Here is a 27375-nt window from a genome sequence, read left to right as displayed (position 1 = left end):
ATTGAAGAAGGTTCAGAAAAGATTTACCAAATGTTGCCGGGAATGAAGGGTTTGAGTTATAAAATTAGGCTGGCTAGGCTAGGAGTTTTTTCACTGGAGCATCGGAGGTTGAGAGGTGACATTATAGAGGTTTATCAATTCATGCCAGGCATAGATAAGATAAATAGCAAGGCTGGGGGTAATTAAAATCAAAAATCATCACATTTTTAATGTAAGAGGAGAAAGTTTTAAAACGGACATGAGGGACAAACCTTTTTACACAGAGAGTAGTTCATGTGTGGAATGAACTGCCAGAGGAAGTGATGCAGGTACAGTCAAAAGATATTTGCATAAGTGCATGAATATGGACATGGGCCAAGCACAGGCAAGCACAGTTTTGGAACATGGTCAACGTGGACTAGTTGGACTGAAGTGTCTGTTACCATGCTATGTGACTCTATGATTCAGATGTCCATTAAACTAATCCTTAACCTATTGACATTGAAACAAGCAATATTTTTCTACTCTTGCTGTCATCGTGTCATGTGTACTCTAACTAAAGGCTTATTGTTTCCGATGCTTTGTCTTATACCTGTTTCCTTGGCAGTTTTGGTCAGTGGTGGTTTGCCATTGCCTTGTCTTCTCAGTCAAGGACATGGAAGCCGGTCCCAAATCTACCTCATCTGCAAGGAGAAATGAACCTGTGGACACTGTTGGGATTACTTTGCATGCTAGTCATTTGGTCCACTAAGCGAACTGAGCCCGCATTGCCATAGTTACAATGTTTTAAAACTTTGTTGGGATTTCCCGGAGTGCTGAGAAATAGTACATTTCTTGCTGTAATACTCAGGACTGTTTCAAGCATATCAGTGACCACAAGTTTATTACCAGATGTATCAGTTCATGAGTAAAACAAAACATCATTAAAGATCTTGGAACGTCATGATTTGGAGATGCCGGTGTTGGACTGGGATGTACAAAGTTAAAAATTGCACAACACCAGGTTATAGTCCAACAGATTTAATTGGATGCACGAGCTTTCAGAGTGCTGCTCCTTCATCAATCTTATACTCCACAATCACCTGATGAAGGTGCAGTGCTCCGAAAGCGAGTGCATACCATTAAAGCTGTGGGACTATAACCTGGTGTTGTGCGATTTTTGATCTTGGAACAGACCTCTAAAATCTCAGGATTTGTCTTACTCTTTCTTGTTAACAAGCCTACTGTAGCTTGTTACACGCTGATCCTTTGCTGAATGGGTCATAATGGCCATATACAAACTAATAATACATGCTGAAGGTTTCCATTGTATTAAAAGTGTCTGAAGTAACTAAAGCTGGCAGGTCAACACAGGTTGATGTGGGTTTTGCTTCCAGTAGATTATTTTACCTGATGCAACAGCACTTGTGTAATCCCTCGTAACATAAGAAACTAGGCATTGCTAATGTAGTACTGAAGAATCCAACAAACATTTGTTGCAACTAACTACTATGTACAAATATATGTACAGGTATATCAGTGTCTGTGCTAGCATTAATAAATGATATAGAACAGCATGGTTCAAGTAGCACATTATGCTTCAAGTAATTGCAGGTCAGATAGAATTTGAAATCTTTATACCATGAAGTCGCATGCTGTGACACAGTGATGTGCCATGAGCTTGTCTTGCAAAGGTATACTGACATAGTAGGTTTCTTAAAGATGTAATGGCAGACTGATGGTAAGATATTAAACAACAGACCTGTAAAATTGCAGAAGAACATTTATAGGGTTAAACAGCATTGCATAGAGAGAAATTGAGTTAACAATTTTATAAGAAGCAGGACCTAAGTTAGAAATCTAATAGGTTTTGAAAGATATTGATGAGATAAGGACAAAGGGAAGGTCTGAGATCAGACAGAAGACAGGTGATGTTGACTGATCAAAAAAGTTTATTTTCTAGTATCAAAGAGAATGGCAGTGGGACAAAAATAGAAAGAAAGATGTGCAATAACAGAAACGAGAAAAGCAGAGAAAAGGAAACAAAATGGAGGACAGAATTTATGGGAGGAAGGGGAAGTGATGAGGGGAAGTATAATAATGTGGTGGGCCATGACAACTACGGTTGGCAGGAATGAAAGTGAGTGTGGAACCCTGGACAGAAGTAAAAAGGAAGACATCTGACTGGCACAATTGTGTACGGTTGTATCTTTAGAGCTGATGCAACAAGGATGGAGAAACTGGGAGAATGGAATGGCGATCAGGATATAGAGTGTAAAGATGTATCATCTAAGTAGCTGTGGGAGTCAGTGAACTTATAATAACTAGCAATAGACAGTTTATCATCAGAAATGGAGACAAAGGCGTCAAGGAAGGGAAGAGTACAGTTACTGAAAAATAATGGGAAACTAAATGGTTAAAATTGTAAACGTAATTGATGAAGTTTTACAAGTCAAGGCAAATGTAGGAGATGGCACTGATACAGTCTTCAATTACAACAAAAGGATTGGAGGAAGTTGCATGGGTAGGACTGGAAGAAAAAAACATTCAACAGATCTTACAAAAAGACAGGCATAGCTAGGATCCACAAGGGTATCAGCACTGACACCTTTTATTTAATAGAATGTGAAGTATTAAGTTTATTTTTCAATAATTAGTTACAGTTTGGTTATGTTTAATGTTTAGGCAAGATTAGATTACTTACAGTGTGGAAACAGGCCCTTCGGTCCAACAAGTCCACACCGACCCGCCGAAGCGCAACCCACCCATACCCCTACATTTACCCCTTACCTAACACTATGGGCAATTTAGAATGGCCAATTCACCTGACCCGCACATCTTTGGACTGTGGGAGGAAACCCACGCAGACACGGGGAGAACGTGCAAACTCCACACAGTCAGTCGCCTGAGTCGGGAATTGAACCCGGGTCTCCAGGCGCTGTGAGGCAGCAGTGCTAACCACTGTGCCACCGTGCCGCAAGTGAGGCATTAATATTATGTTCTGTTTTCTTTGCAGTCAATGGAAAACACTAATGTCAAAAAGCATGAGGATCTTCGAAGCTTCATGCTGTCAATGGTGAGATCAACCAAATGGCCCCAGGATAATTGACTTAGTGCTGGAGGTAACTCACTTTTTATGACCCTGCTACAAACTGTGAAGCTATTTTGAAGTGAAACCAGCACAGTCCCAGATGGTTTAGCTTTGTAATTAGAATGGTTCTTCTAACTAAATTATACTATAATCTTTGGAATTTTCAAAAATATTTTGATGTACCAATTACACAGCTGGTGATAGTATTAGGGTGTGACACTACATATCCTCCAGGCAGACAAAAAGTACCTTAATGTTGTTTCCTTAACTTTCTAAGTTTATGACTCCCTACGAACCAAGAAAAGCATTACGGGAAAGGATATTACTAGGAGTAACTGATACGTTAGAAAACAGTCAAGAGATATTTGGAAGTGATATCAGTAAGGTGACTCCTACGAAACCAATTATAAATTAAATGCACTTCTGAGCCAATTCAAGATTGGTCATGTGCTTTCATGTGCTGACAAGCCAATCAGATTTCAGGATCTGAACATGCAGTGTGGTAGCAGCTAGCAATGGCTAATGAGCCTAAACTTTTAATGGTTATGGTCCTCAAAAAAAAGATGGAATCAGTCAAAAGAAGAGAACAAGAGAGCATGTACCCTGTTGGTCTCGAATCATAAGTTAGTGTTTCAAAGTGAACCAACTGAAGTACTCCCTTATTGCATATTATTTTACTTGTACTTACTGTGATAAACTCAATAAATTCTATGTAATTTGTGAATGTAGCTATTCTTAATCAATCTGATCAGTGATATTGTAATACACTAATAGTGCCACTGCAATGTGAAACTGGACCTTCTGACCCATGCTTGGAACCAAATTAGTCTTGTAGCTAATCAAGACTGAAGAAACTTTGGATTGACTTTGTCAATTAAGTTAATAATGGTACAGAACTTATTTCTTACAATTCAAGTTAATGTGAAAACTCCACACCTTAAAAGAGACTAGAGTTAAAGGAGTTAAAGGAGAAATTGTCCAGAGAACAAGCTCAGTCAGTTAGAGGAGGGTAGTGGTTTACCAGTGCTGGTTGGACATCTGTTTCAGGAAGGTATAGAGAGCCCACAGATTTTCCTATTGGGGTATAGGGAGATTGGGCATCCAGGTGATAAAGGAGGCAGTTAGGACCAAGAGATTGGAAATATTTAAAGGTGGCAGAGGAGAACAGAAGAGTCACAGATATATATTGGAAAGGATGAGACAAATGACAGTTATATAGAAGCAAAATATTGCAGATACTGTACACCTAAAATAAAAACGGAAGATGCTGAGAAATTTAATTGGCAGCATCTGTAAAGTGAGAAACAGAGTTAGCATTCTGAGTCCAATGCTGTTCTTTGAAATTGTTTCAAACTGGATTCAAAACATTAACTCTGTTTCTTAGTCCAGAGATAAAACAAGAGTCATAGAGTCATAGATATGTACAGCATGGAAACAGACCCTTCGGTCCAACTCATCCAAGGCAGGAAGCAATCGGTTCAGTGGGGCAGGAAGTCTACCCAGGCAGTCTTGTTTATGGATTTTGTGAGGGAGATGGAAGTAAACCATATTGGGTTGGGGAACTAAAAGGTGGAAGGAAGATTACCAGAGGAGATGATGTCATTCATTCATCTGGAAACCATGCCTTGATGAACTGATTTCCAAAATCTACAGTATTTGGTTTTTCATTTCTACAGAAAATGATGCTAAGCTTGCCCACATACTGAGAGGCTGCTGTTTCTAGCCCCAGGACAAGGGAACAGACACTGACTGGTTGGCACATGTGCACCACTATTGACAGCCCTAAATAGTCTCCGAACTATTTGTTTTCAGTTTAGGTTTATAGGTTAAATCAAATGAATGCAGCATCAATATAAATAAACTCAGTTCATAAAATATCTCACAGTGAGATGAAAAAGGAGATGGAACACACATGGAAAAAAATGGGAAATAAACGTAGAGGCTACAATGAGAGATATAAAATCACAGCATTGGAGGGGGCTTTGGAGCAGATTTTTGACAGCAGGACATTTTCACAGCTCTTTTGATTAACTGCTGCTGGGACACGTGGATTAAGTTTCATCCCGTAAAAGAAGATACATCATTGTACGTGGTTCTAAAAGGATTAAAACTTGATTGACTGCATTATGTACCATCACTGTGATGATGTGATGAGGACTTAGTGAGACAGTAAAGCAGGATTTTGTCAGAGATTCAGCTGAGGCTAGGTCCACCCATTACTATTTAAAGTAATGTAAAGCTTATTCTTATAACCTGTAAATAGCTGCAATAAATCTAGATCTGGTTTATGAGACTCTTCTTGTTAGACAAGGAGATGGCTATCTGCATCCACTTGATTATGTAATTTCTTAAAATAACCCATATTATTAAAAGATATGGACACCAGCACTGACAACAGTCTGTTTCAGGATTCTTATGTGGAGATAATTGGTAGGATTCTAAGATTTTGTAAAGCACAAATTTTGGGAAGTACAGTGGCTCAGTGGTTAGCACTGCTGCCTTACAGCACAGGAACCTGGGTTGATTCCACCTTTGGGTGACTATCTGTGTGGAGTTTGCATATTCTCCTTGTGTCTGTGTGGGAATCCTCCAGGTGCTGCGGTTTTCTCCCACAGTGCAAAGATGTACAGGTTTGGTGGGTTGGCCAGGCTAAATTGCCCATAGCGTCCAGGGATGTGCTGGCTAGGTGGACTAGCCATAGGAAATGCAGGGTTACAGGGATGGGGTGAGTCTAGGTGCTCCTCAGAGGGAGAGCGTAGTGCTGGAACAGCACAGCAGGTCAGGCAGCATCCGAGGAGCAGGAGAATTGACATTTCAGGCATAAGCCCTTCATCAGGAATCCAGACTTCTCAGTTTGGCTGGGAGAGTCCGGTTTTTCATTAATCATGCTGGTAATCCAACAATGTTCTCCAAATTAGCCAAACATTCAGATTTTTGGTTCGACTGAATGTCCCTCCAATTTCCCCATTCTCGTTTAACACATCCTTAGTATTCCTTCTACTGTCGCCAGATCCAAAAACGACCCTTTTCTTATCATTCTGTATCCTGGGAATCAGTACCTGGCCTTAATTCCATAAAAAAAAGCACCTGTTTCAAGTTTTACCTTCGGCCATCCAAGTAACCTGCTTTAGAGAGCCGAGTCAGAAATTATAACATTAAATTCATGTTTTGGCTGCAATTTTGGCAGCCATTTAAACATAATGCAGGAAATGAGGCAGTTAAAGACAGGTGATGGGCTGCCAACATCAGCAGAGTGTGAGTCAAGGCAATCAGCATTGCTTCCCCTGCACTGTCAAACAAACCTCCTGCCTCAATCTGCAGTTCTCCCTCAGATGTTTCCCTTGCTATTGGGATTCCATATGCGGTATTCCCCAGCTGGATTTCCTACCGGCAGCTGGCCAGCTTCTCAATCTGGCTGCTGCTGAGAGGCAGAGAGAGAGAGAGAGTGAGAGAGAGAAAGAGAGAGGGGGAGAGAGAGAGAAGCTGATTTTGTATTTTTTTTAAAAAGGAAACACAGTTCTCCTGCCATTAATTTCAGCAAAACATTCACGTTCCACGTATTAATGGGCTTTCCCACTGCATTCTCCTTGTCAAAGGAAATAAGCAGACAACCTCTACGTTAAGCAAACCATTTCAAAAACAGAGTCGCTCCCTTTGTACAGCACTGAAGGGTCAGTCAGGATTATGTGTACAGACTCTCAAATGGGGCACAACATTTGGATCATCTGTTCAGGCTGGAATTGAGACAGATTGGCATATAAAGAGTTCCTTTAAATTTCAACACATGAATTATTTTAATCCGGCAAGGTATGTTACATTCTGCCGATGTTACCAAATGGAATAAATTTCAATATGTACTGGAGTTATCATTTTTATTAATCATGAGACAAAGGCATTGACTAGCGTTTATTGGCTGTCCCTAACTATCCAGAAGACAGCACAGAGTGAATCACATTGCTGTGGGTCTACAGCCACACAGAGAATGACAGATTCCCTTACCTAAAAGACCATGAGTAAACCAGATGTTCTTTTATGACAATTGACCATTCACCATCACACTAGCTTTCTATTTGAAGATTTTTAAAATTGAAATCAAATTTCACCATCTGCCATGGTGGGATTTGAACCCATGTACTGAGAATATTAGCCTGGGGTGCTGTAGTACAAGTCCAATGATATTACCATTCCAGAACCATCTCTACTTAATAGCAACAAGTATAAATAAGTACAATCAGCACGCCCAAATGAAAGTCTTCTAAATATTTTATATGTAAGCTACAACAACTTAGTTCTTCCAATCCCTATAAGAAACCTGATTTCAATCTGTGATTGGACAACGATTCACACAGATCTTGACCCGTTGTTCTGTGAGATCTTCCATGGAGGAGCCTTCACATACAACTCTGTGCAGCTAGAGAGCAATGCAGAGAAACCACCCCTTTTATATGGCGATATTCCACTAAGTAAGTTTAAGTGCCCCAGCATAAGTGCACTCAGAGTTAAGGATGGCAAGTGATGAGGGCGTACAGTGGCAGGTGGATAGGTTGTTCCTAGGGATAGTCATGTCCAGCCAGGAAGTCTAGTCAGATCAGGAGCTAGAGAGGTTAGGGGGCTGGGGACAGTTGGGTGGTATGTTCAGGTCAACGCTAGAATTGGGTCATGGGCTAGTCAGTTCAGGCCGAGGGGGGGCTAATTAGGGGGGAGTAATCAGCTTCAGTGTAAACAATTGAGTGTGGGGGGAACGGAGGTGTGACTCAATTACCCAAGAATTAGACTCATGTTGTTTTTACCTCTCTAACATTCCTTGACTAATTAGTCAGGTTAGTCCGAACTGTCTAAATTGTCCGACTGTATTTCAAGGTTGGAGATTTTTTTCAGAGGATCCCAGACAACAAGGGAATTGTCAATCATCTCCAACAATCCTGAGAACAAAAATTTGGGGCTTAAAGTTTGATGCACCTTTGGAATATAGTTCAGACCTAAATAACACAATCAGGTCAGCATTATTCAGAAGTTACAACTTAACCCTTTTGCAGATTCCTAATATTGTATTTGATTCTCAATTTTAACTGATTTCTAAACTACTACTCTACATCAGGTGATGAAAGCAAGTTAAAAGTAATAAAAATTGAAATATTCCTGACCAAAGCAATAAAAGCAATCAGTGCAAATAGTAAACTACAAGACCAGTACTGAGATGGGAATCCATAGCAAAAATTATTACTTGTTATTGCATCTTTCACTACTTTCTCTTGCTCCTTAGCAACTCACAGACACCATCTCAATATCTATGGTTTTTGCTAAAAGAATAAACAAACACTTGAATTATGCATTTTTTCTGCCCAGCTGGAAGTGAGTTGAAGCAACCAGGGGATTGGGGGATGTTAAGCGAAAGGAGGAGAAGGAAGAGCAAGTGAGCACAAAGAAAATTTTGAAAGCATTTTGTATGCATCAAGGATGCAAGCTGAAGCTTGAGTGTAGTCTCTTAGCTCCTCACACGATGTAGAACCACTTGCATAACACCTCTCAGCATATAGCAAGTGATTCACAAGTCTCAATCCTCAGAATGTAGATAATGTCTGCAACAAACATTAAAACACATTGCACTGCCGCTTTCCATGAACAGTTTGTATTTTCCAATAAACTATTTCACACTAAAAATTAAAATCAATAATGACAAGGCAGCCTGGTGGCTACAATGTTAAATACTACATTTAAAAGGAAATGCTTGTTTCAATGGTTGGTGGTCATGACACGCACAGAGGAATTGGCTGAGAGGAGTCGCTGAGCTTGATAATTCATCTATCTTGACATAACATGCAGAGTTGAAATGGTACAAATGCTAAAGCACCCCAGGGTTAATGGCTGAGTCTTTACTGATGTTACTTCAGGTCCCTTCATACTGTCAGGATTAGTAATTCCCTGAGCTTCCTCATGACTGAAGTTAGCAGATCAACAACACGGGCAGAAATAAAAGATGTTAAAATTCACCATTGTTACTTCAACATGTCTTAACTTTTTTCTTTTAAGCTGGTATTGTGATAACATGATGCCTTATTTTAGAAGCATTGGAATCTTTGTTTCGCAGCTTACTAAAATATTAATAGTCTAATTGCAATCGACTTTAATCACAAATAAGCCAAACCAAAGCAAATTATTTTCCAGAATAATCATGCCATTAACATGATGATTGCTGTTAAGAGAAATGAGCACTAACAAAGAAAAATAGATCACAGCTGTGTTTCTACTTCCCGCTCCAGGGCTCTTCATGAAGAAAAGCATCCACAAACCAGACGGGGCAACCATGCTATTACACCATAAGTCTCATTCAGTTTGACACTGATATGTCAGATGACTTTACAATAAAGGGTCTGGGTCACGACATCAAGCCACTGATCCATTTTTCAAAAAATGTGCTGGCAGCATTTAATATTCTCCTTCATCAGTACTGAAACTTAATTGCAAAATCATAACCAGATTGTCATGAGCATTTATTTAAGAGGGGAATTGCTGGAAATCTGGGAGCAACCTACCAATTGCATGTTATCATAGCCGTACTGTAGTTGGTACATGATTGGAAAGCATGCAATGAGGAAAATGTTGCATTCCTGCCTTAAAATAAATATATTTTTTGAAACTAAAGAGGCAGATCTTAACATCCCCTTCACCTACATTATCACTCCGTTCACTGCTTCATAAGGAAAGCAAACACTATGAGGACACAATGCTCCAGATACCAAGTTACAATATTTCCATAAGTAGTTAAATAGAGTGGAAAATGGGATTCTAATTAAGATTCACAAGTGTTGTTTTTAAGATAATCGTTGAATTTTTTTTAAATATAAATGACATAAGCTACCAATATGACAACAGGATAGAGCTTTCTCCTATACTGTCTGTTTTTTGAAAAGAACAAAAATTATGACTGTAATTGTTCTTCATGCATGAAAATAGAATTATGGCTCATTTGAGATGCCTGGCATTACAGTGTGAGGGTACACAAATGTATAATACAGAAACCATGCATCACTACTGCAGAAGACAGACTGTTCAGAGAGACATATGCCATTTTCAGCACTTGATGATTTCATAGGAAAACCAGAAGAACAGAAAGCCAGCTCTTCCATCACCAGGACAGTTCTTTTGCCTTTGGTGGTCATGGAGCATACCTGATTTACAGTTTGTATGTAATGGAGCTGTCAGGGAGGGAATTGACATGAAACAATATTGTTTTACAACATGAAACACACAGAAGTCACCAAACAAAATTAATTTAGGGCATTTATAGATAACACTCCATTTAATTAGCTAGCTCCTTAAACCTCTTTTAAAGCTCATGAGCTTAGATCTTTCATAGTCAACACTGCACCAGATCTTCATGTAATACTGTACATTTATCTAATGTGTATCATGCATTTAAAGGAGTTGGCACAAACACCAGCTATTAAATATGATTTAAGCAGTTGATTTCATTTGATGTGGGCTGCACCTGCAGAGATTGAGCACTCACAATCATCAGCAATATGTTATCAAACTCGAGTGAATCATTTCATTTCATCTGATGTGTATCCTATGTATACAGGAAATGACACGGAAGCTTGTATAACCAGAAACCACAGTGAGCATCAGCTTTGTGTTTTGTTGAGCAATCCTATCAAAACTTTTGAGGCCCTCAGTCACTCTTTCTTTCAAATGTAATAACATTGTGCCAGATAGATTCATTTGCACGCATGTATACCGTTGTAATTTCATACTTCAGCGGCAATTAAAGGCCAATATTCCTCAAAGCACCTCTTCCTTTCCAAACTATGTTATACATTCCACATTCTAACTGTGATCGGATTCACGAGCAGCTTTGCGCATTTTGGACACATTACTTCTGGTAAACAACAGGAAATCAACAGATGCAAGCAAATTCTTCCTATCCAGCCTTGTTTACTTTGATCCAATTTAAACAAATATTCTCAAGTAGTTGAGAACCTGTCAGATGTTGGGCAATTTTTGATTTTTTTTTTCTCTTTGGCCCGCACTAAGAACACAACAGTAGTCAATGGTTAGTGCAGATCATTCCTGCTAGTTCTTGAGATTTTTTTTTCCACATTTCAAATGGTGCATGGCTAGAGCTGCTCCCACTGAGGTCATTTTTCCTGTAAGTGCTCAGGGCTGCAGATATTTTGACAGTTGACTTTTGTTTCAAAGCAGAAACAAGACAGGCTGGAAACTGCAGCAAAACAGATGGATGGACAGATAAAGACAAGCAGAGATGGACAGCAAAACAAAAATAAGAAAAAGAACAACAGAGAGCAAGAGATGTAGACAGTGAAAGCAACATGTGATACATAAGGAATACCAGCTAAGTACAAAAAACTCTCCCTGAGCCCTAATAGGTAAATCCCTGAATCTGCTTTGAGGATTTGAAGCTCGGCTCAATTTGTAAAACAGAATTTCTGCTGCTACTGCTCTCAGTTCCCAAAAACAAAGCAAAAGGAAACAAATACAGAGAATGATGGAGAAACTCAACAGGACTGCCAGAGAAACAGTTAACATTTCAAGTCTGGTGGGAGTCTTATTCAGGAGGAAGTTGTACCAAATGATCAAAACATAAAAGGCTGCATCAGTAAACATTGCTAAAATTTGTTCAGTAGTGCAAATGTGAAATGATGTAAAACAGTTTACAGCAACAGCTATAACAAGGAGAAGCAGAAAGTGTTCTGGACCTGGCGAACTCTCAGTCATTGGCAGAGTGTACAGTTTTAGTTCCTAATGGCAGTATTAAATCAAACTCACTTTTAAATAGCTTTTGTCACAAGCTGCACATTATCATTTTTCTCTGGAACATTTTTCAAGGCAACGTTGATAAAAGCTTCATTTTAGTAAAACTCATTCATCTCCTGCTAAACTGATGTAAGATAATGTTCGCTCTGTGTCATTGGGTTAAAGTGTTACAACTTTAACCTTCAGCGATTGACATTTCCTTCCTCATTTTTACTACAAGCTTGTTCAATAAATTAAAAATAACTCCTTTAAATCCTCCCCTCCCTCAAAAACCTTGGCTGAGCCACCTTGTGTATCAATAGTGTAAAATAATACATAAAACCACATATTAGTTGCCTGTTATCATCTGATCATCTTCTATTCTTATTAAATTATATAACAAACAATTGCTGTCATAGATTTTACAACACAGTAACAGGCTCTCCTGCTCAGTCAGCCCTCAATATTTGCAAGATGGAAGTGAGCACTGTAGATGCTGGAGATTAGAGTCGAGAGTGTGGTGCTAGAAAAGCACAGCAGGTCAGGCAGCATCTGAGGAGCAGGAGAATCGACATTTTGGACAAAAGCCCTATATCAGGAATTGCAGTTATCTTAACATTTGCAATTATCTTGATCTTATGTGCATCTAGGATAGCAATATTCTCTTCTCACCCCGTCAAAAATAACACTCACCCACAAACAATCATACACACAACCAGGTTCACAATTCAAGATAGTCTTTCATCCTTTATCTCTTCTGAAATAAAATAAATTCTTTCATTTCGCTCTTTCTTGATCAAAGAACTTTAGTGCTGTAAAACAAAACTTGAATCTACATCTTGATCTACTCAAAAAAACCCTCTTCTCCAGGAGCTCAGGTCTTATTTTATCATAAATATCATCGTGACAAAGAATGTGATGCCTTTAGCTAATTATTTATCATTGGGAATATGTATTATTAAAAAGAGAAAATCTTTCCAAACTACTGTACAGTCAAGTCAGAACAGAACAGCCAGAGAGATCACTCACTCACATAAACTCCCCTACACACACAGACTACACCTAAACTCATCCAATATCTTCCATGCACAGATACACACATCACCTACACACATCCAACACCTGCATACGCAGATACATATTCCACATGCTCTGCTTATATGCACCCAAATTAAATGATAACTACATACATATATTTCCCAGGCACAGCACACACTCACGTTCACGCACACACTCCACAAACACATATGCTTTACTCTCTGTTCATACACTTGACACACTCACATGCACTCTCTCTCTCTCTCCCCACATACACAAAGTAGAAATAGAATTCAGCCATTTGGTCCATCAAGACTGTTCCACTATTGCTGGTCTGTTTGCATCCCAAAGTCTGCATTTTCAGCTATCCCTGAAAACCTTTCATTCCCTTATCTGGTAAGCATCTATCTATCTCTGCTGCAAATGTGTTGCTGGTCAAAGCACAGCAGGCCAGGCAGCATCTCAGGAATAGAGAATTTGACGTTTCAAGCATAAGCCCTTCATCTATCTATCTCTGTCTAAAAATATTCAGTCACCCTACCTCCACTGTCATTGAAGGCAGAGGATTCCAAAGATGAGCAACTCTCTGTGATAACATTTTCCCTCATCTCTAACATGAAAAGACAATGCCTAATTTTAACATAGTCTCCCTAGTTCTGAACTCATCTATAACAGTAAACATCTTTTCCACATTCACTTCGTCAAGAATATTTTGGAACTTATGAACTTCAAACACCTCTCACTCTTCTGAACTTTGGTGAAAACATGCCTGGCTAGACCAATCTTTCTTGATAAAACAAACCACTCACTCCAAGAAACAATCAAGTAAATTTTCTCTTAACTGCCTCCAATATATTTGCATGTTTCCTTAAATAAAGAGACGAAATCTGCAAGGAGCATTCGAGATGTGGTCTCACTGATGTCCTGGATAACTGAACTAAATTCATCCCTACATTTCTGTTCAATTTCTCGCTTCAGCTCATTCAACTTTCATGCTCATGTTTTCACTCTTTTTAACATTTAAAATATTAGTTTCAGACCCACTTTTCTCCTTTTCAAACTGGACATTAAATTCAATCATTTTATGATTTCTGCTACCTAGAGGTGCCTTTGTTCTGAAGTCATTAAGTAAGCCTGTCACATTACATAATGTCAATTCTGGTCAGTTCCAGGATGTGCTGCTCAAAGAAACTGCATCAAAAACATTCAATGAATTCCTCAGCTGAAAATGTGTTGCTGGTTAAAGCACAGCAGGTTAGGCAGCATCCAAGGAACAGGAAATTCAACGTTTCGGGCCAGAGCCCTTCATCAGGAATGAGGAGAGTGTGCCAGGCAGGCTAAGATAAAAGGTAGGGAGGAGGGACTTGGGGGAGGGGCGATGGAGATGTGATAGGTGGAAGGAGATCAAGGTGAGGGCGATAGGCCGGAGTGGGGTGGGGGCGGAGAGGTCAGGAAGAGGATTGCAGGTTAGGAGGGCGATGCTGAGTTGAGGGAACCGACTGAGACAAGGTGGGGGGAGGGGAAATGAGGAAACTGGAGAAATCTGAGTTCATTCCTTGTGGTTGGAGGGTTCCCAGGCGGAAGATGAGGCGCTCTTCTTCCAACTGTCGTGTTGTTATGTTCTGCCGATGGAGGAGTCCAAGGACCTGCATGTCCTCGGTGGAGTGGGAGGGGGAGTTAAAGTGTTGAGCCACGGGGTGGTTGGGTTGGTTGGTCCGGGCGTCCCAGAGGTGTTCCCTGAAGCGTTCCGCAAGTAGGCGGCCCGTCTCCCCAATATAGAGGAGGCCACATCGGGTGCAGCGGATTCAATAGATGATGTGTGTGGAGGTGCAGGTGATGTTTGGCAGATATGGAAGGATCCCTTGGGGCATTGGAGAGAAGTAAGGGAGGAGGTGTGGGCGCAAGTTTTACATTTCCTGCGGTTGCAGGGGAAGGTGCCGGGAGTGGAGGTTGGGTTGGTGGAGGGTGTGGACCTGACGAGGGAGTCACGGAGGGAGTGGTCTTTGCGGAACGCTGATAGGGGAGGGGAGGGAAATATATCCCTGGTGGTGGGGTCCGTTTGGAGGTGGCGGAAATGACGGCGGATGATACGCTGTATACGGAGGTTGGTGGGGTGGTAGGTGAGAACCAGTGGGGTTCTGTCTTGGTGGCGGTTGGAGGAGCGGGGCTCAAGGGTGGAGGAGCGGGAAGTGGAGGAGATGCGGTGGAGGGCATCGTCGATCACGTCTGGGGCGAATCTGCGGTCCTTGAAGAAGGAGGCCATCTGGGCTGTACGGTGTTGGAGCTGGTCCTCCTGGGAGCAGAGGCGGCGGAGACGAAGGAATTGGGAATATGGGATGGCGTTTTTACAAGGGGCAGGGTGGGAGGAGGTGTGGTCCAGGTAGCTGTTGGAGTCAGTCGGTTTATAGTAGATGTCTGTGTTGAGTCGGTCGCCCGAGATAGAAATGGAAAGGTCTAGGAAGGGGAGGGAGGAGTCTGAGACAGTCCAGGTGAATTTGAGGTCAGGATGGAAGGTGTTGGTAAAGTTGATGAACTGTTCAACCTCCTTGTGGGAGCACGAGGCAGCGCCGATACAGTCATCGATGTAGCGGAGGAAAAGGTGGGGGGTGGTGCCAGTGTAGTTGCGGAAGATGGACTGTTCCACATATCCTACGAAGAGACAGGCATAACTGGGGCCCATGCGGGTGCCCATGGCAACTCCTTTAGTTTGGAGGAAGTGGGAGGATTGAAAAGAGAAGTTATTCAGGGTGAGGACCAGTTCGGTCAGTCAAAGGAGGGTGTCAGTGGAAGGGTTCTGGTTGGTGCGGCAGGAAAGGAAGAAGCGGAGGGCTTTGAGTCCTTCGTGATGGAGGGTGGAGGTGTACAGGGACTGGATGTCCATCGTGGAGATAAGGCGTTGGGGACCGGGGAAGCGAAAATCATGGAGGAGGTGGAGGGCGTGGGTGGTGTCCCGAACGTAGGTGGGGAGTTCTTGGACTAAAGGGGACAGAACCGTGTCGAGGTACGCAGAGATGAGTTCGGTGGGGCAGGAGCAGGCTGAGACAATGAGTCGGCCAGGGCAGTCAGGTTTGTGGATTTTGGGCAGGAGGTAGAAACGGGCGGTGCAGGGTTGTGGGACTATGAGGTTGGAGGCGGTGGATGGGAGATCCCCTGAGGTGATGAGGTTATGGATGGTCTGGGAGATGATGGTTTGGTGGTGGGAGGTGGGGTCATGGTCAAGGGGGCGATAAGAGGAGGCGTCTGCGAGCTGGCGTTTGGCCTCAGCGGTATAAAGGTCGGTGCGCCAAACTACTACCGCGCCTCCCTTGTTCGCCGGTTTGATGGTGAGGTTGGGGTTGGAGCGGAGGGAGTGGAGGGCTGTACGTTCTGAGGGTGAGAGGTTGGAGTGGGTGAGAGGGGTGCACAGGTTGAGTCGGTTAATGTCACGGCGGCAGTTGGCTATAAATAGATCGAGGGCAGGTAAGAGGCCAGCACGGGGTGTCCAGGTGGAGGGGGTGTGTTGGAGGCGGCACAAGGGGTCTTCAGAGGGTGGGCGGGAGTCTTGGTTGTAAAAGTAGGCACGGAGGTGAAGGCGGCGGAAGAATTGTTCAATATCTCGCCGCGTGTTGAACTCATTGATCCGAGTATGAATTCCTCACCCAGGCTGATTCTTCTGGCTTATGTGTAAATTGAACATACTGCAATCCCTTGATCACAAATACCCCAAATTTTTCTCATGTACTTCATCCCGTGGTTGCTGTTCGAGGGTCTGTAGACCACTTCTTCAATAGATACCTTTTCCTTACTATTCTTTATCTCTACCCAAACTAATTCCATATTCTGATCTCTACTGTACCAACATCACCTTGATTAGAAGTGCTTCCCCTCTGCCTTACCCTTGTTTCCCATATTTCTTTAATGCCACGTATCCTTTAATATTTAGGTCACAATGCTTGTCATTCTGCTGTTATATCTTCTTAATGGCTATCCAATCATATTTGTGCACCTTCAATGTGTACTATCAATTCACTTACTTTATTATGGGTGCTTTGCACATAAAAATGAAGAGCCTTTAGTTTTTTTTTAATATTTATAGCATCTGGTCTTAGCTACCAGTATAGTCTGAGGTATTTTTTTCTCTCTGTTTCACTTCTTATTATTCCCTGGCCTTCATTTTCCATATTAATGTTTTACACTCTTTTGACTTGTTACATTTACCGAAGCATTTTTACCCCCTTCAGTAGTTTAAAGCCCACTCTTCCTCCTAAGTTACTTGGCTCATGAGAACAGCAGTCCCAGCATGGTTCAAGAGTAAACCATCCCATGCTTTTTATTAGCAGTAGAAGTTGGCTGTGACTCGTATCTCTCAGTATCACCACAGGCTCCTCATTCTGAGGAAATATGACTATCCTTCATTTAGAAACAAAATTCTGCCAATTTCAGTGATTTGCTGAACCACATTCGCACTCTCGTGAGGATCTTTCACAGGGATTTGCATTTGCAGTTATTGCCAAAGCTTGGTCTGCTTTGTTGTGTGACCGACTCGCATTCTCAGCACAGAGTGTATGCACCTCAATATAACCCATTAGATTTTTCCACAGCCTGTAGCCATTTGCACAGTCCTAACTCTTAGCAGAATAAGAGACACAAGCCATTTGACCTCACTATGCATCTTAACATCACAAATTCTGACCTGAGAACATCTCTTATCAATGTTCAGTTTACTGTCATTCTCCACACACCTCTTTTCCTTCCAGGTGTTTGGGGTAACTAACGGAGTGCTTCATCAGGAATAGGGGTTCATGCACCAACTCATAATCATCAATTAGTGTGGTGCACTGCTTAGACCCTGTTACTGCCTGTTAGTGAAAATGTATTCTGATTGGAGAGAGGGTGGGGTTCTTAAACTCCAGGAGAATTATTTGACAGATGTTTTCACAATTGGTTACTACTTAAGTGCTCATATTCACTGGTCAAAAGCAAGTTGCTTAAGCCTTTCAAATTCCACCTGAGATTAAAGAATCTTGATGTTACACCTCTGGTACTAATTGGCGTGCACCTCGAATGGCCTTATCACTGCCCCATGGGGTCATACTTTCCACAGAAAAAAGCAAGTAAACTTTCCCTGAAAGATTACTTTTTCTGTGAGTGTCACTTGCTCGACCAGCATTTGTCACACACCCCTAATTGTCCTGAAGGCATTTAAGAGTCAACCACATTGCTGTGGGCCTGGAGTCACAAGTAGGCCAGACCAGGTAAAGATGGCCGACTGCCTTCCCTAAAGGACATTAGTGAACCAGATGGGTTTTCCTGACAATCAACAATGGTTTCATTGTCATCGTTAGATTCTTACTTCCAGATTATTATTGAATTCAAATTCCATCTTGGTGGGATTTGAACCTAGGTCCTCAAAGCATTATCTGGGTCACTGAATTAATAGTTTCACAATAATACCACTAGGCCATTGCCTTCTCATCACCTTAGTAATAGAAGCCAGTGTTGGATTGGCCATTTTAACTGCTGTGTTATCTACTCAAAAAAGAATACTTCTACCTTTGCCTCACCACACACAGAAATTAAACGAACAAACAGAGTTGCCTCCACCATTAAATCTGGGCCAGTAGTGACTTCATGGCACACGCTAAGGTTCCTGCTCCTCGGTTCAAGCTATTTTACCTCAAACTCCCTCCCCTGCTTTCACTCCAAAGACTTTCTCTCCCCATTTCTTACTTTTTCTTTTCCTTCCTATTCATCTCTCTGTCTATTTCTTTTCTTTCTCCTGTCTCAAAATTCTAATTTCCATCATCCTCAATATCTACCTTAAACCACAGCAACCACTTTTAGAATTTTGGTTTTCGGTTTTCAGATAGAATTCCAATTCTAAGTGCCTCCTTAAGTCTTTTAACTCTTCACAGGATAGAAATTTTAAATCTTCAAAAGTAAAACTCCCTAGTTCTGTGTTATGACCACACTTCAAGTGAGGTTTCCTAAAACTGTTACGCTTTCAGATAGAAAACCTAAAACTGTTAGAGACCCAGATAAGAACTACTTGTGCTTTCCTTTACCTGTATTGTAGGGGTGATTAAATAGATGCTTGTAATGTTGGAACCCTCACAGCACAGTAGTTCATACACTAGAATAGTAGGTTGCTAACACACAAGAGTAGTGTTGCAATCAATTTTAACCATATTTTTATCCCTATTCCTGAAAAATCAAAAATTAAAAACTGCATGAGTCGTGTTCTAAAGAGACATTTCTCCCTGTTCCATTACTTTCTGTTAAAGTTTTGCTGACACTCTAGGGGTGAAGTTTAACTCTAAAATATAGAGTGCAATGTCTACCATACTTTGGAGTTCTGATGCATCAAAATGTCATTCCTCATATATACTCAACAGGATTTCTTTCCAATTTCTACCTATGTCATTAGTACCATTAGGGATCACCACCATTGGAATCTCCCCTTCCCACTTTACATTTTTTTCCCTGCCAAGAGGCGACATCCTAAACACTGGCACCAAACAGACATTGCAGCTATTTAGACTCATGTTGCTTATTGCTCAGAAAAGTGTCAATTTCCCTCACTGTACTGTCCCCTGCTACCACTGCTTTCTTGCGCTCTCTCTCTCTCTATATATATATATAGACATATATATATTCAGTCCACACACATTCCTTAATGTTACATGTACACACTCATGTGCAACCACACATATGCATACTCACCACATAGTCACAGTTGTTACACGAACTCATATTGTGCATTCACGATCTGCATACACTCACTCTGTGTACACACTCCACATGTTCCACCTCGTGTATACATTATTAGAAAGTAGCATCATTGACACATGATTAATGTCCTCCTCTTCCTAAACCACTGAAATCAGTCAAATTCAATACATGATGGGAAATCACAACAAATTCAGGAATAAGCATTACTATTGATTTAAGTTAGATACAAAATTCAGATTAAATTTATATTGTGTTTTAGTACATTCTGTTGTAACCATTCACTTCCCTTTGAAAATAAAATGCTTTAATGGACACCTTTTAATCTTAATGGTTCAAAATGTTAACAGTCATCCTAAATATTGTATCTACCAGATGTATGATATGTTTGCAAAATCATATAATTAGTAAAAATAAAGTAAACAGAAGTTACTCTTCTATAATATTAAAAATATTAACAAGGAGGCAAAGTAAATGTTATATGTAAAGGTCATATCATAAAATAATGTATTGTTAAAATAATTTTTTTTTAATTGTTGGTGCTTGCTGTGTACTGTTTGGACCAAATATCCCAGTTGCTTAGTTTCATTCTCCTATTCATTAGTGACTGTGCAGGTATTAATTTCTACAGCAGTATTAGGTTTCTGTAATGTGCAAAGTGAATGTACTTGGTAAAAACTCATGGGGTGTATTCTAATTTATTGAGTTCTAAAATATTGTAAAAGCTATATTTGGATGTTAACCCAGGGACTCAATAATGCAGCAGATTTGTAATAGATAATTATACTGGTGAGCTGTTAGTGGCTCATGCCATTGTCTACGACATTCCATGGGATGCTCAGCAATGCTTAAATACCATGTTTTGTTTTTAACTGAGGTCTTCTAGTTTAGATATTATGGATTATTTCTCAAGCACAGTAAGTTTTAATGTGGCAAATCAACACAGAACTGAGTGTGACACTTAGATTTAGGATGTGAGAATCCATGATAGAATACAGAAGAGATTTCCAAGTGGTTCCAGTAATGGGAGATTTGAGTTACAGTGTTAAGTTGATGAAGTTGAGAATGTGGGGAGCTTTGATGGAAATTTACAAGGTTATAACAGTTTGGGATTTGTTAGACAAAGTTAGCTGAGGGACACCAATTTAAGATTCTGGGTAAGGTGTGCAAGGAGGATCTGTGTAAAAACCTTTTTTTTGAATGGAGCTAGTGGTAATGGGCTGTCAGGATGATGAAAATGACAGACAATGAATATTTCAAAAGAAAACTGTTTGGATGCAAATGAAATAAACTCACAGTTTTACGAGAATACAGCCGTTGGCTTGCTTGACAGAGAGCTGGTGTGACATGGCGGGCTAAGTAACTTCCTTCACTGCCATTATACCTACATAGGGACATTCATTGCTATAAATTAGACAGAAATGACTCTTCTAAAATGTTAAAAATATTACCAAGGATGCAGAGTAACTTAAAGTGTTATATGTAGCTGCCGCTGAAGCCAGGGCAGTGGAAAAAGTCTCAAAATATTGTTTGCCTGTTCAACTGCCAAGGTGCCCCCTTTGGTCAGATGGACTGCTCTATGATGCTTCCAGAGGTTTGGAGACAGTCAGCCTCTGACCAAAGGCTCTAATTGGCTTTCACTGGTTAGCGAGTGCATGGAGTTGGTTCATCAAGTTGTACTCATCTCACTGCCAGGCAAATTGGTAGATGTGATCAAGAGTGCAGGTAGCATCTGCGAGAAAAAACATAGTTCCCTGGTTTTCTGGAGAAAGATTATCAATCTAAAATGTTGGGCCAGACTTTTGCCAAGTTGAAAATACTCCAAAGATTTTTAACAATGATAGATGCTAAGTTCAAAAGAAGGAAAGAATGATGGCTGCAGATGCTAGAGATCGGAGTCTAGAGTGTGGCGCTGGATAAACATAGCAGGTCAGGGAGCATCCGAGGAGTGGGAGAATTGACGTTTCTGTCATAAGCTCTTCATCAGGAATGACTAATGCTTGTTTCAAGAGAGCGTTGCACCTATCACATACAATCCATAACTTCATGACATAGTCATAAACCTTCTTGAAAGGCAAATAAAAGACTTTAAGCTTCATTGTCTAAAGGCTTTTAAATCTCCTGCTCATTAAAAGTGAATAAAACAAAAATTTAAGCCATCATTGAGATTTTAAACCGAAACCTTCTGATGGACTGCTTTGATTAACACACTATCTGGTTTTGATCATTAAAAAAAGTCTTGTTATGTGATTTCAATAGATTTTTTACTGACATTTCCCCAAGGCCTATTAATACGTCATTATGAATGCTCAGCCAAGTTTCAAAAACAATAAATTATCTCAACAGGGTATTTGTGTTCATGGTTTGTATGACAGCTTAAGTAAACTACAAGATGAGTAATTGTCTTCAATATGGTGTCTAAATAAAAGTTTGCTTTCATAAAAGACTAACACAATTAGATATAAAAGATTCAAATTGTTTTTTCCTTAATGGAAGCTTTTTTTACTAACCAAATGTAAAAGAGTGAACACTATACTGTATTATCAGAAGTTCTTCTCTCATCTCCACATGGAAGCTCTCTTTAACCTTCATATTTGGTCTTCCCATATTGTATACTGCATCAGTGTGTCTGGAGGTGATATGGAGGTATGACAGGAAATGGGATTGTGGAGGTTAATGAAGGGACTTGGTGTGGTAAAGAATTGAAGGCATCTAGTGACAACCAGAACTAGTTCAAGTCCCAAAGAACCAAAGTGAACTTTCTAACCAACCTGCCTTGGCACTTACCCACCTCTGTGGTCATGTAGGCTCTGTTTCTGCGGTTGAGGCTCAGTCATTAACCCTAACCCCTGCTTCCCCAGAGGTAGAACAGTGCACCTGGGCTGGTCTGCCATGTCAGAAAATCTCTTGACAGGAACTACCAGCTAAGCAACAAAAATACAGCTAGTGAATGTTGACATATCTGTCTACACTGCTGAATGGGTTGAGCATTTTCCATTTTTATTATTGCAGTTAGTTAAATAAGTCAAATAAAGTCAGAAGGATGATGTCATCAAAATCAGACCAACACCACCAGGTAAACTGATGGAAGTAGAACATATTTAGAAAGCAGCATTTTCACATGTAATTAATGACAAGGATGCAATATAAGAACCTACATTTATCCGGTTTATTGTTTAGAAACTAATCCATGAGCCACATTATCCTTTCTTAGACTAACAAGTTTACTTTCTATTTTAATCAAGTTAAAAAAACAATGCTTGGCTTTGCAGTTTTGACTATCATTCGTTTACAATTATAGCTAAACAAGTATGCTTTGTCCAAAACCACTAACTATAATCCATGTTAAATTAGACTTTGAAAACATTAATGCAAATTTGAACTTTATAATAGAGACAAATATACATAAAGTTCAACAACAAATTATTTTGTATCTTTCCTAAGATCTGCAGCATATCATGATAAGTTAATGCTCATATCAAACAGTTAAAATGCAGAACTTCATTCAGAATCCCTGTTATGCATCAGCATTGGATGGTCATTTTTCTATAGAAAAGGCTTGGCTGTAAATGATCTTAATAAGTATTGTAAGGGCTGGAAACAGGGACTTCTCAAAAGGTGTCAGCTTCTTAGCATAGTTCAATCCTGAGATGTGAATGCATTGGCAGATGAGATGGTCCTCTGCAGATTCCAAACAATATCTGGCTATTCAAAGGGGTTAACAAACATTACAATATTGATAAATGCATTTGATCTCTACTTCCTTTCACAAAGAGGTTTCTAAAAATTAGCGCACTGACCGCAAAAATATCAGTCAGGCCCAAAAAAAGCAACAAAAGGAAGAATTGTTTCTGCCTGGATGTTTGAATAGGCAGTGGAGCAATGTTATCAAATGTTATCCAGAAAGCCTATCAGTATTTTACATTTTTGTTTTAGATCATATACACAAAGAATTTTTTTTTCTCACAATCACAGGAACCTGCATTTATATAGCACCTTTAACACAGGAAAATGCTCCCAGGAGCTTCTCCGAAGAATATTTTGCCATCAAGCAATAGCAAGCAAATGCAGGAGAATAGGTGACCAAAAGCTAAGGAAAGGGGCAAGATTTTAAGGAGTATCTTAAAGGAGAACAGAATGGAGAAAGATGCATTTTAAGCAGCGGAACACGTGGCTCTAATGTTGAATACATTTAAGTTTGCAGTAGACACATTATTGGTCTGTCAGGAATCAAGGGATATGGGATGTGGCAGGAAAATCTGCTATCAGCCATGATCACAGTGAATGGCAGAGTTGGTTCAAAAAGCCAGATGGTCTGCTCCTACTCCTGTTTCTTATTTTCTTATGCTCTTGTGGATTTGGAGCTGATAAATATTACAAGTGTAAGAAGGAACAGTTTACACAGTGAACTGAATGTCATCTCAACTGACTTCAACTTGGCCCATCTTCAGAAATATTGATAGAGCATGCATGTGCAGAATAACTCAACGCCTTCATGATCCTGTTTACAGAGCCTTCTCTTTTATAAATAAAATAACTGAATACAAATTCTCCAAAGCTTATATTTGAAGTCACCATTCTCTGGGCTACTAGCCCAAGAACCTATGTTCTCCAGCACTAATATGGAGATGCCGGAGTTGGACTTTCTACAGCACTGTACTAAAAAACTCAGTCCTGTATAAACTGTGATTCTGTTGTTCCAATCTTATTCAAGAGGGGGTGCTGTAACAGTACTGAATGAACATAATGACAACCTGACCAGTTGCTTAGGTGAATTCCATTATGATTGTGGCAGACAGGAACTTATTACACCCTGCACCCACCCCTCCTGTGGACAGTTGCTTTTTTACAAAATATATCTGAACTATTTCGCACGAAATGCTTTCAAGTACGTTCAATTGAGATAGATGGGCCCTGCACAACACCTTTCTTAATTGCTGCAAATTCAGGGATTGAATTATATCTCAACATCACACTCTAATTAACCTCTGGCTACCAACTTTGTTTCATCTGATGAATAACTTGATCTTATGTCCCCCTGTACAATACCATTGATATATGAGTTTATTATGATATTTATCTTTACCCTCATTGATTCTATTTTTACACCATGGCAGTTGATACTGTTCACAAATTCTGTCCTTTTTAATATGTTACATTTTTGGGTTCATATTGCTGTTGTAACATAAATATCAAACCTAGCAGCTAATTGGGAGGCAGAGAGGTACCATTGGTTAAAGCATAGGATTACCGGCAGTACAAGCAGGGAAACTAATAGGCACAAAACGGTTTCCACAAGACTATTACTAGGAGGAGGGTAACATTACAATATAACTGGTTCATGTCGACATTTTCCATTAGAAATGTGAACATGAAAAATTATAATGGGAAAAAGGTGATAACTGAGGCTAAAGTTCACGCTCTGTCATTTAATTGGCAAGTTTACAGAAAACGAAATGATGGTAACGATGTTATTCTATATTCACACGAATAATGAGACTCAACTGCTGAAGTAGCATCCACTTAACAGTTTTTGTTTCAAAAGGTCCAGATCAGCACTTAGGTCATTTCACACTCCAGATTTTAAAATAATTAAATTTGGCTTTAAAATGTTCAACGCCAAAGTTTTCAACAAAACTGGGACCTGCTCAAACCCCAAGACTTACCTTATTAGATAATGCATTTTAAAGCTATAAATAATTGTATCATTACATTTCATCCAAACTTTGGGGGAAGGGATAAACAATCATACGATAAAGGGACATATTTACTGAGGATTAACAGCCAACAGTCTTGGTGAGGCATGATAAACTGCTTTATAGTTAGCCTAGGTCTGTCTATCCCTTTCTGTAGGGAAGAATGTTTGCCTTTGGAGATGGGCATTAAGGACTACTTGAAAATCCTCAAGTGGCCCAATGCTAGCGCTGAAGCAGGTAGATCCTTCCAAAGTACAGTGTTCTCAATGGAACATCCCACAAATCACAGCCTTGCTTATTCAGCTCCATCCTTTCTGCTCCCTCTCACACACACAGGCACAATAAACATTTGTGTCACGATTATGCAATTGTACCTGCACCTTTGGGGAAACAATTAAATTAAGAGCATTTCTACATAATTAATGTTACATTTTAATGCCAAATTAATACAAAAATCTTGAAGAAATAGGGCAATCACCCTGGCCCTCAAAACAGACCAATGCTAAATAACTTGTTTGAGCTCTTTCCAGCATGAGTTAATTATAAATGGAAGGTAGTCCAATTTCCATGAAGTGCTTGAAGTGGGGGGGGGGGGGCGGGGGGAGAGCCCTCATCACCAATCTCAAGTGGTGCTGTAATGCAAAGGAAATCTCACCTGACTTTGTACGTTAACTCGAAATACTGCCATCGTAGTACTGTTGGAGGGGTCCAAAACACATACACAGTACATCACTGATAATAAACACAGTCAGACAGGTGGTGTAAAGACTCAACACGTCAATCTCAGGAAACACCGCTTTGGTACCGGTTCGAACCTACCTCTGAACAGTGCCCAGAGAGAGGAAAAAGAACAGCAGTCCACACAACTCAAGTATGCAATTGATTGTAGGGTTGACAGCTAGTAACACACACTCCAGCTCATCAATACAGTAAATTCCATGAGCCACAGCTCAGCTGAGATCCCACGCCTCCAGTGGTTACACGGATTTTTTAAAAAGAAAGAAAAATCTGGAGTTTTTTTTCTCTTCTCTTTCTTGCTATCCCTGGATTCAGCTACAGTAAACCCACAAGTCTGAAGCCGGATTGACGCACGCTGCTGCACAGAAAACCGAAGGCGATAGTCCTTGTGTTTTTCGGTGGCTCTGAAGAGGTTCCAATAGACATCACTAGCAATGAACAGGCTCCTAATAGAGCAAATCCAGGAGGGAGCTTCCTGCTCCCTGCACAGACACCATCGCCCTCTTTACACCAGACAAGAAAGAAATGATCAAATCCCTGTAGGTCTCCTTTTCATGTATAGATATTTTTTCTCTATAAAAAAGCAGCCGAGCAGCAGGAAATCCGAGCAGCCGCTTCCAATCGCCTTTCTGAAATTAGAGAGAAAAAAAAATAGCTGGTTGGGGGAGTGGTGTTTTTTTTAGCGCAGTTACTGCGCGGTCTCAAAAATACTAAAGAGGATAAAAGAGACAGAGGCAGAATATAGAGCAAGATTAACATTAAAGAAGGGCTTCTGGATACTGCCAAGTGTCCCACACTGTTATCAATAAACGATTCGCTTTCATCAGAGGAGCCCGGCGTGTTTTAAATATTTATTGAAGTTTTCCTCTCGCACCTTTTGCGATCAGTTAAGTTTGCACAGCTCACGGCTCTGTAGCTCATCTGCCCCTCTCCAGCTCCTCCCCCTCACAGCGGCCCTCTCTCCCTATCCTCACTGTTTCCCTATCATCCTTCCAGCTTGCTCTTTATTACCACAACTATCTCCCTGTGTTCCGCTCCCATATCCCATTTTATCCCTATATATCCTCCAGAGTTCCCTTCCTTACCCCCCTTTATTTCCCTTTTTCCTCAGTGATTGTCCCTCTTCCTGTCCTATTATCCCTTCCTGCATCCCTCCCTCCTGGTTGCCTCCCATCTCCCCAAGTTTACTTCCCTGTCCCTCTTCCCCTCTATCATTTCTACATTTATGTTTGGAAATCTCCATCCAACTTTTTTTTTAACTTTTTTTGCTTTGATTGCGTTTCTATTAGAATACAGAGTAAACCATTTAGGACTGAGATGAGGAGAAATAGCTTCACCTAGAGAGTGGTGGGCCTGTGGAATTTGCTACCACAGAAAGTGACTGAGGCCAAA

At 40.5% G+C, this 27375-nt stretch overlaps 1 long non-coding RNA gene across 1 annotated transcript in view; it reads right to left on the bottom strand.

Moving 5' to 3' along the window:
* Nucleotides 1-26099, bottom strand: part of LOC132823241 (uncharacterized) — a 109778-nt gene extending 83679 nt beyond the window's left edge. Inside the window, exons 1-2 of the long non-coding RNA XR_009645517.1 lie at nucleotides 26065-26099; nucleotides 20846-20933 (exon numbers count right to left, since the gene is read on the bottom strand). This is a non-coding gene — a long non-coding RNA (uncharacterized LOC132823241). The remainder of the gene's footprint in view (nucleotides 1-20845; nucleotides 20934-26064) is intronic.
* Between the last annotated feature and the right edge of the window lie 1276 nt (nucleotides 26100-27375).

The sequence above is a fragment of the Hemiscyllium ocellatum genome, chromosome 16 (assembly GCF_020745735.1).
Source record: "Hemiscyllium ocellatum isolate sHemOce1 chromosome 16, sHemOce1.pat.X.cur, whole genome shotgun sequence".
Classification (NCBI taxonomy): Eukaryota; Metazoa; Chordata; class Chondrichthyes; order Orectolobiformes; family Hemiscylliidae; genus Hemiscyllium; species Hemiscyllium ocellatum.
This window is presented reverse-complemented; position numbering and strand designations above follow the sequence as displayed.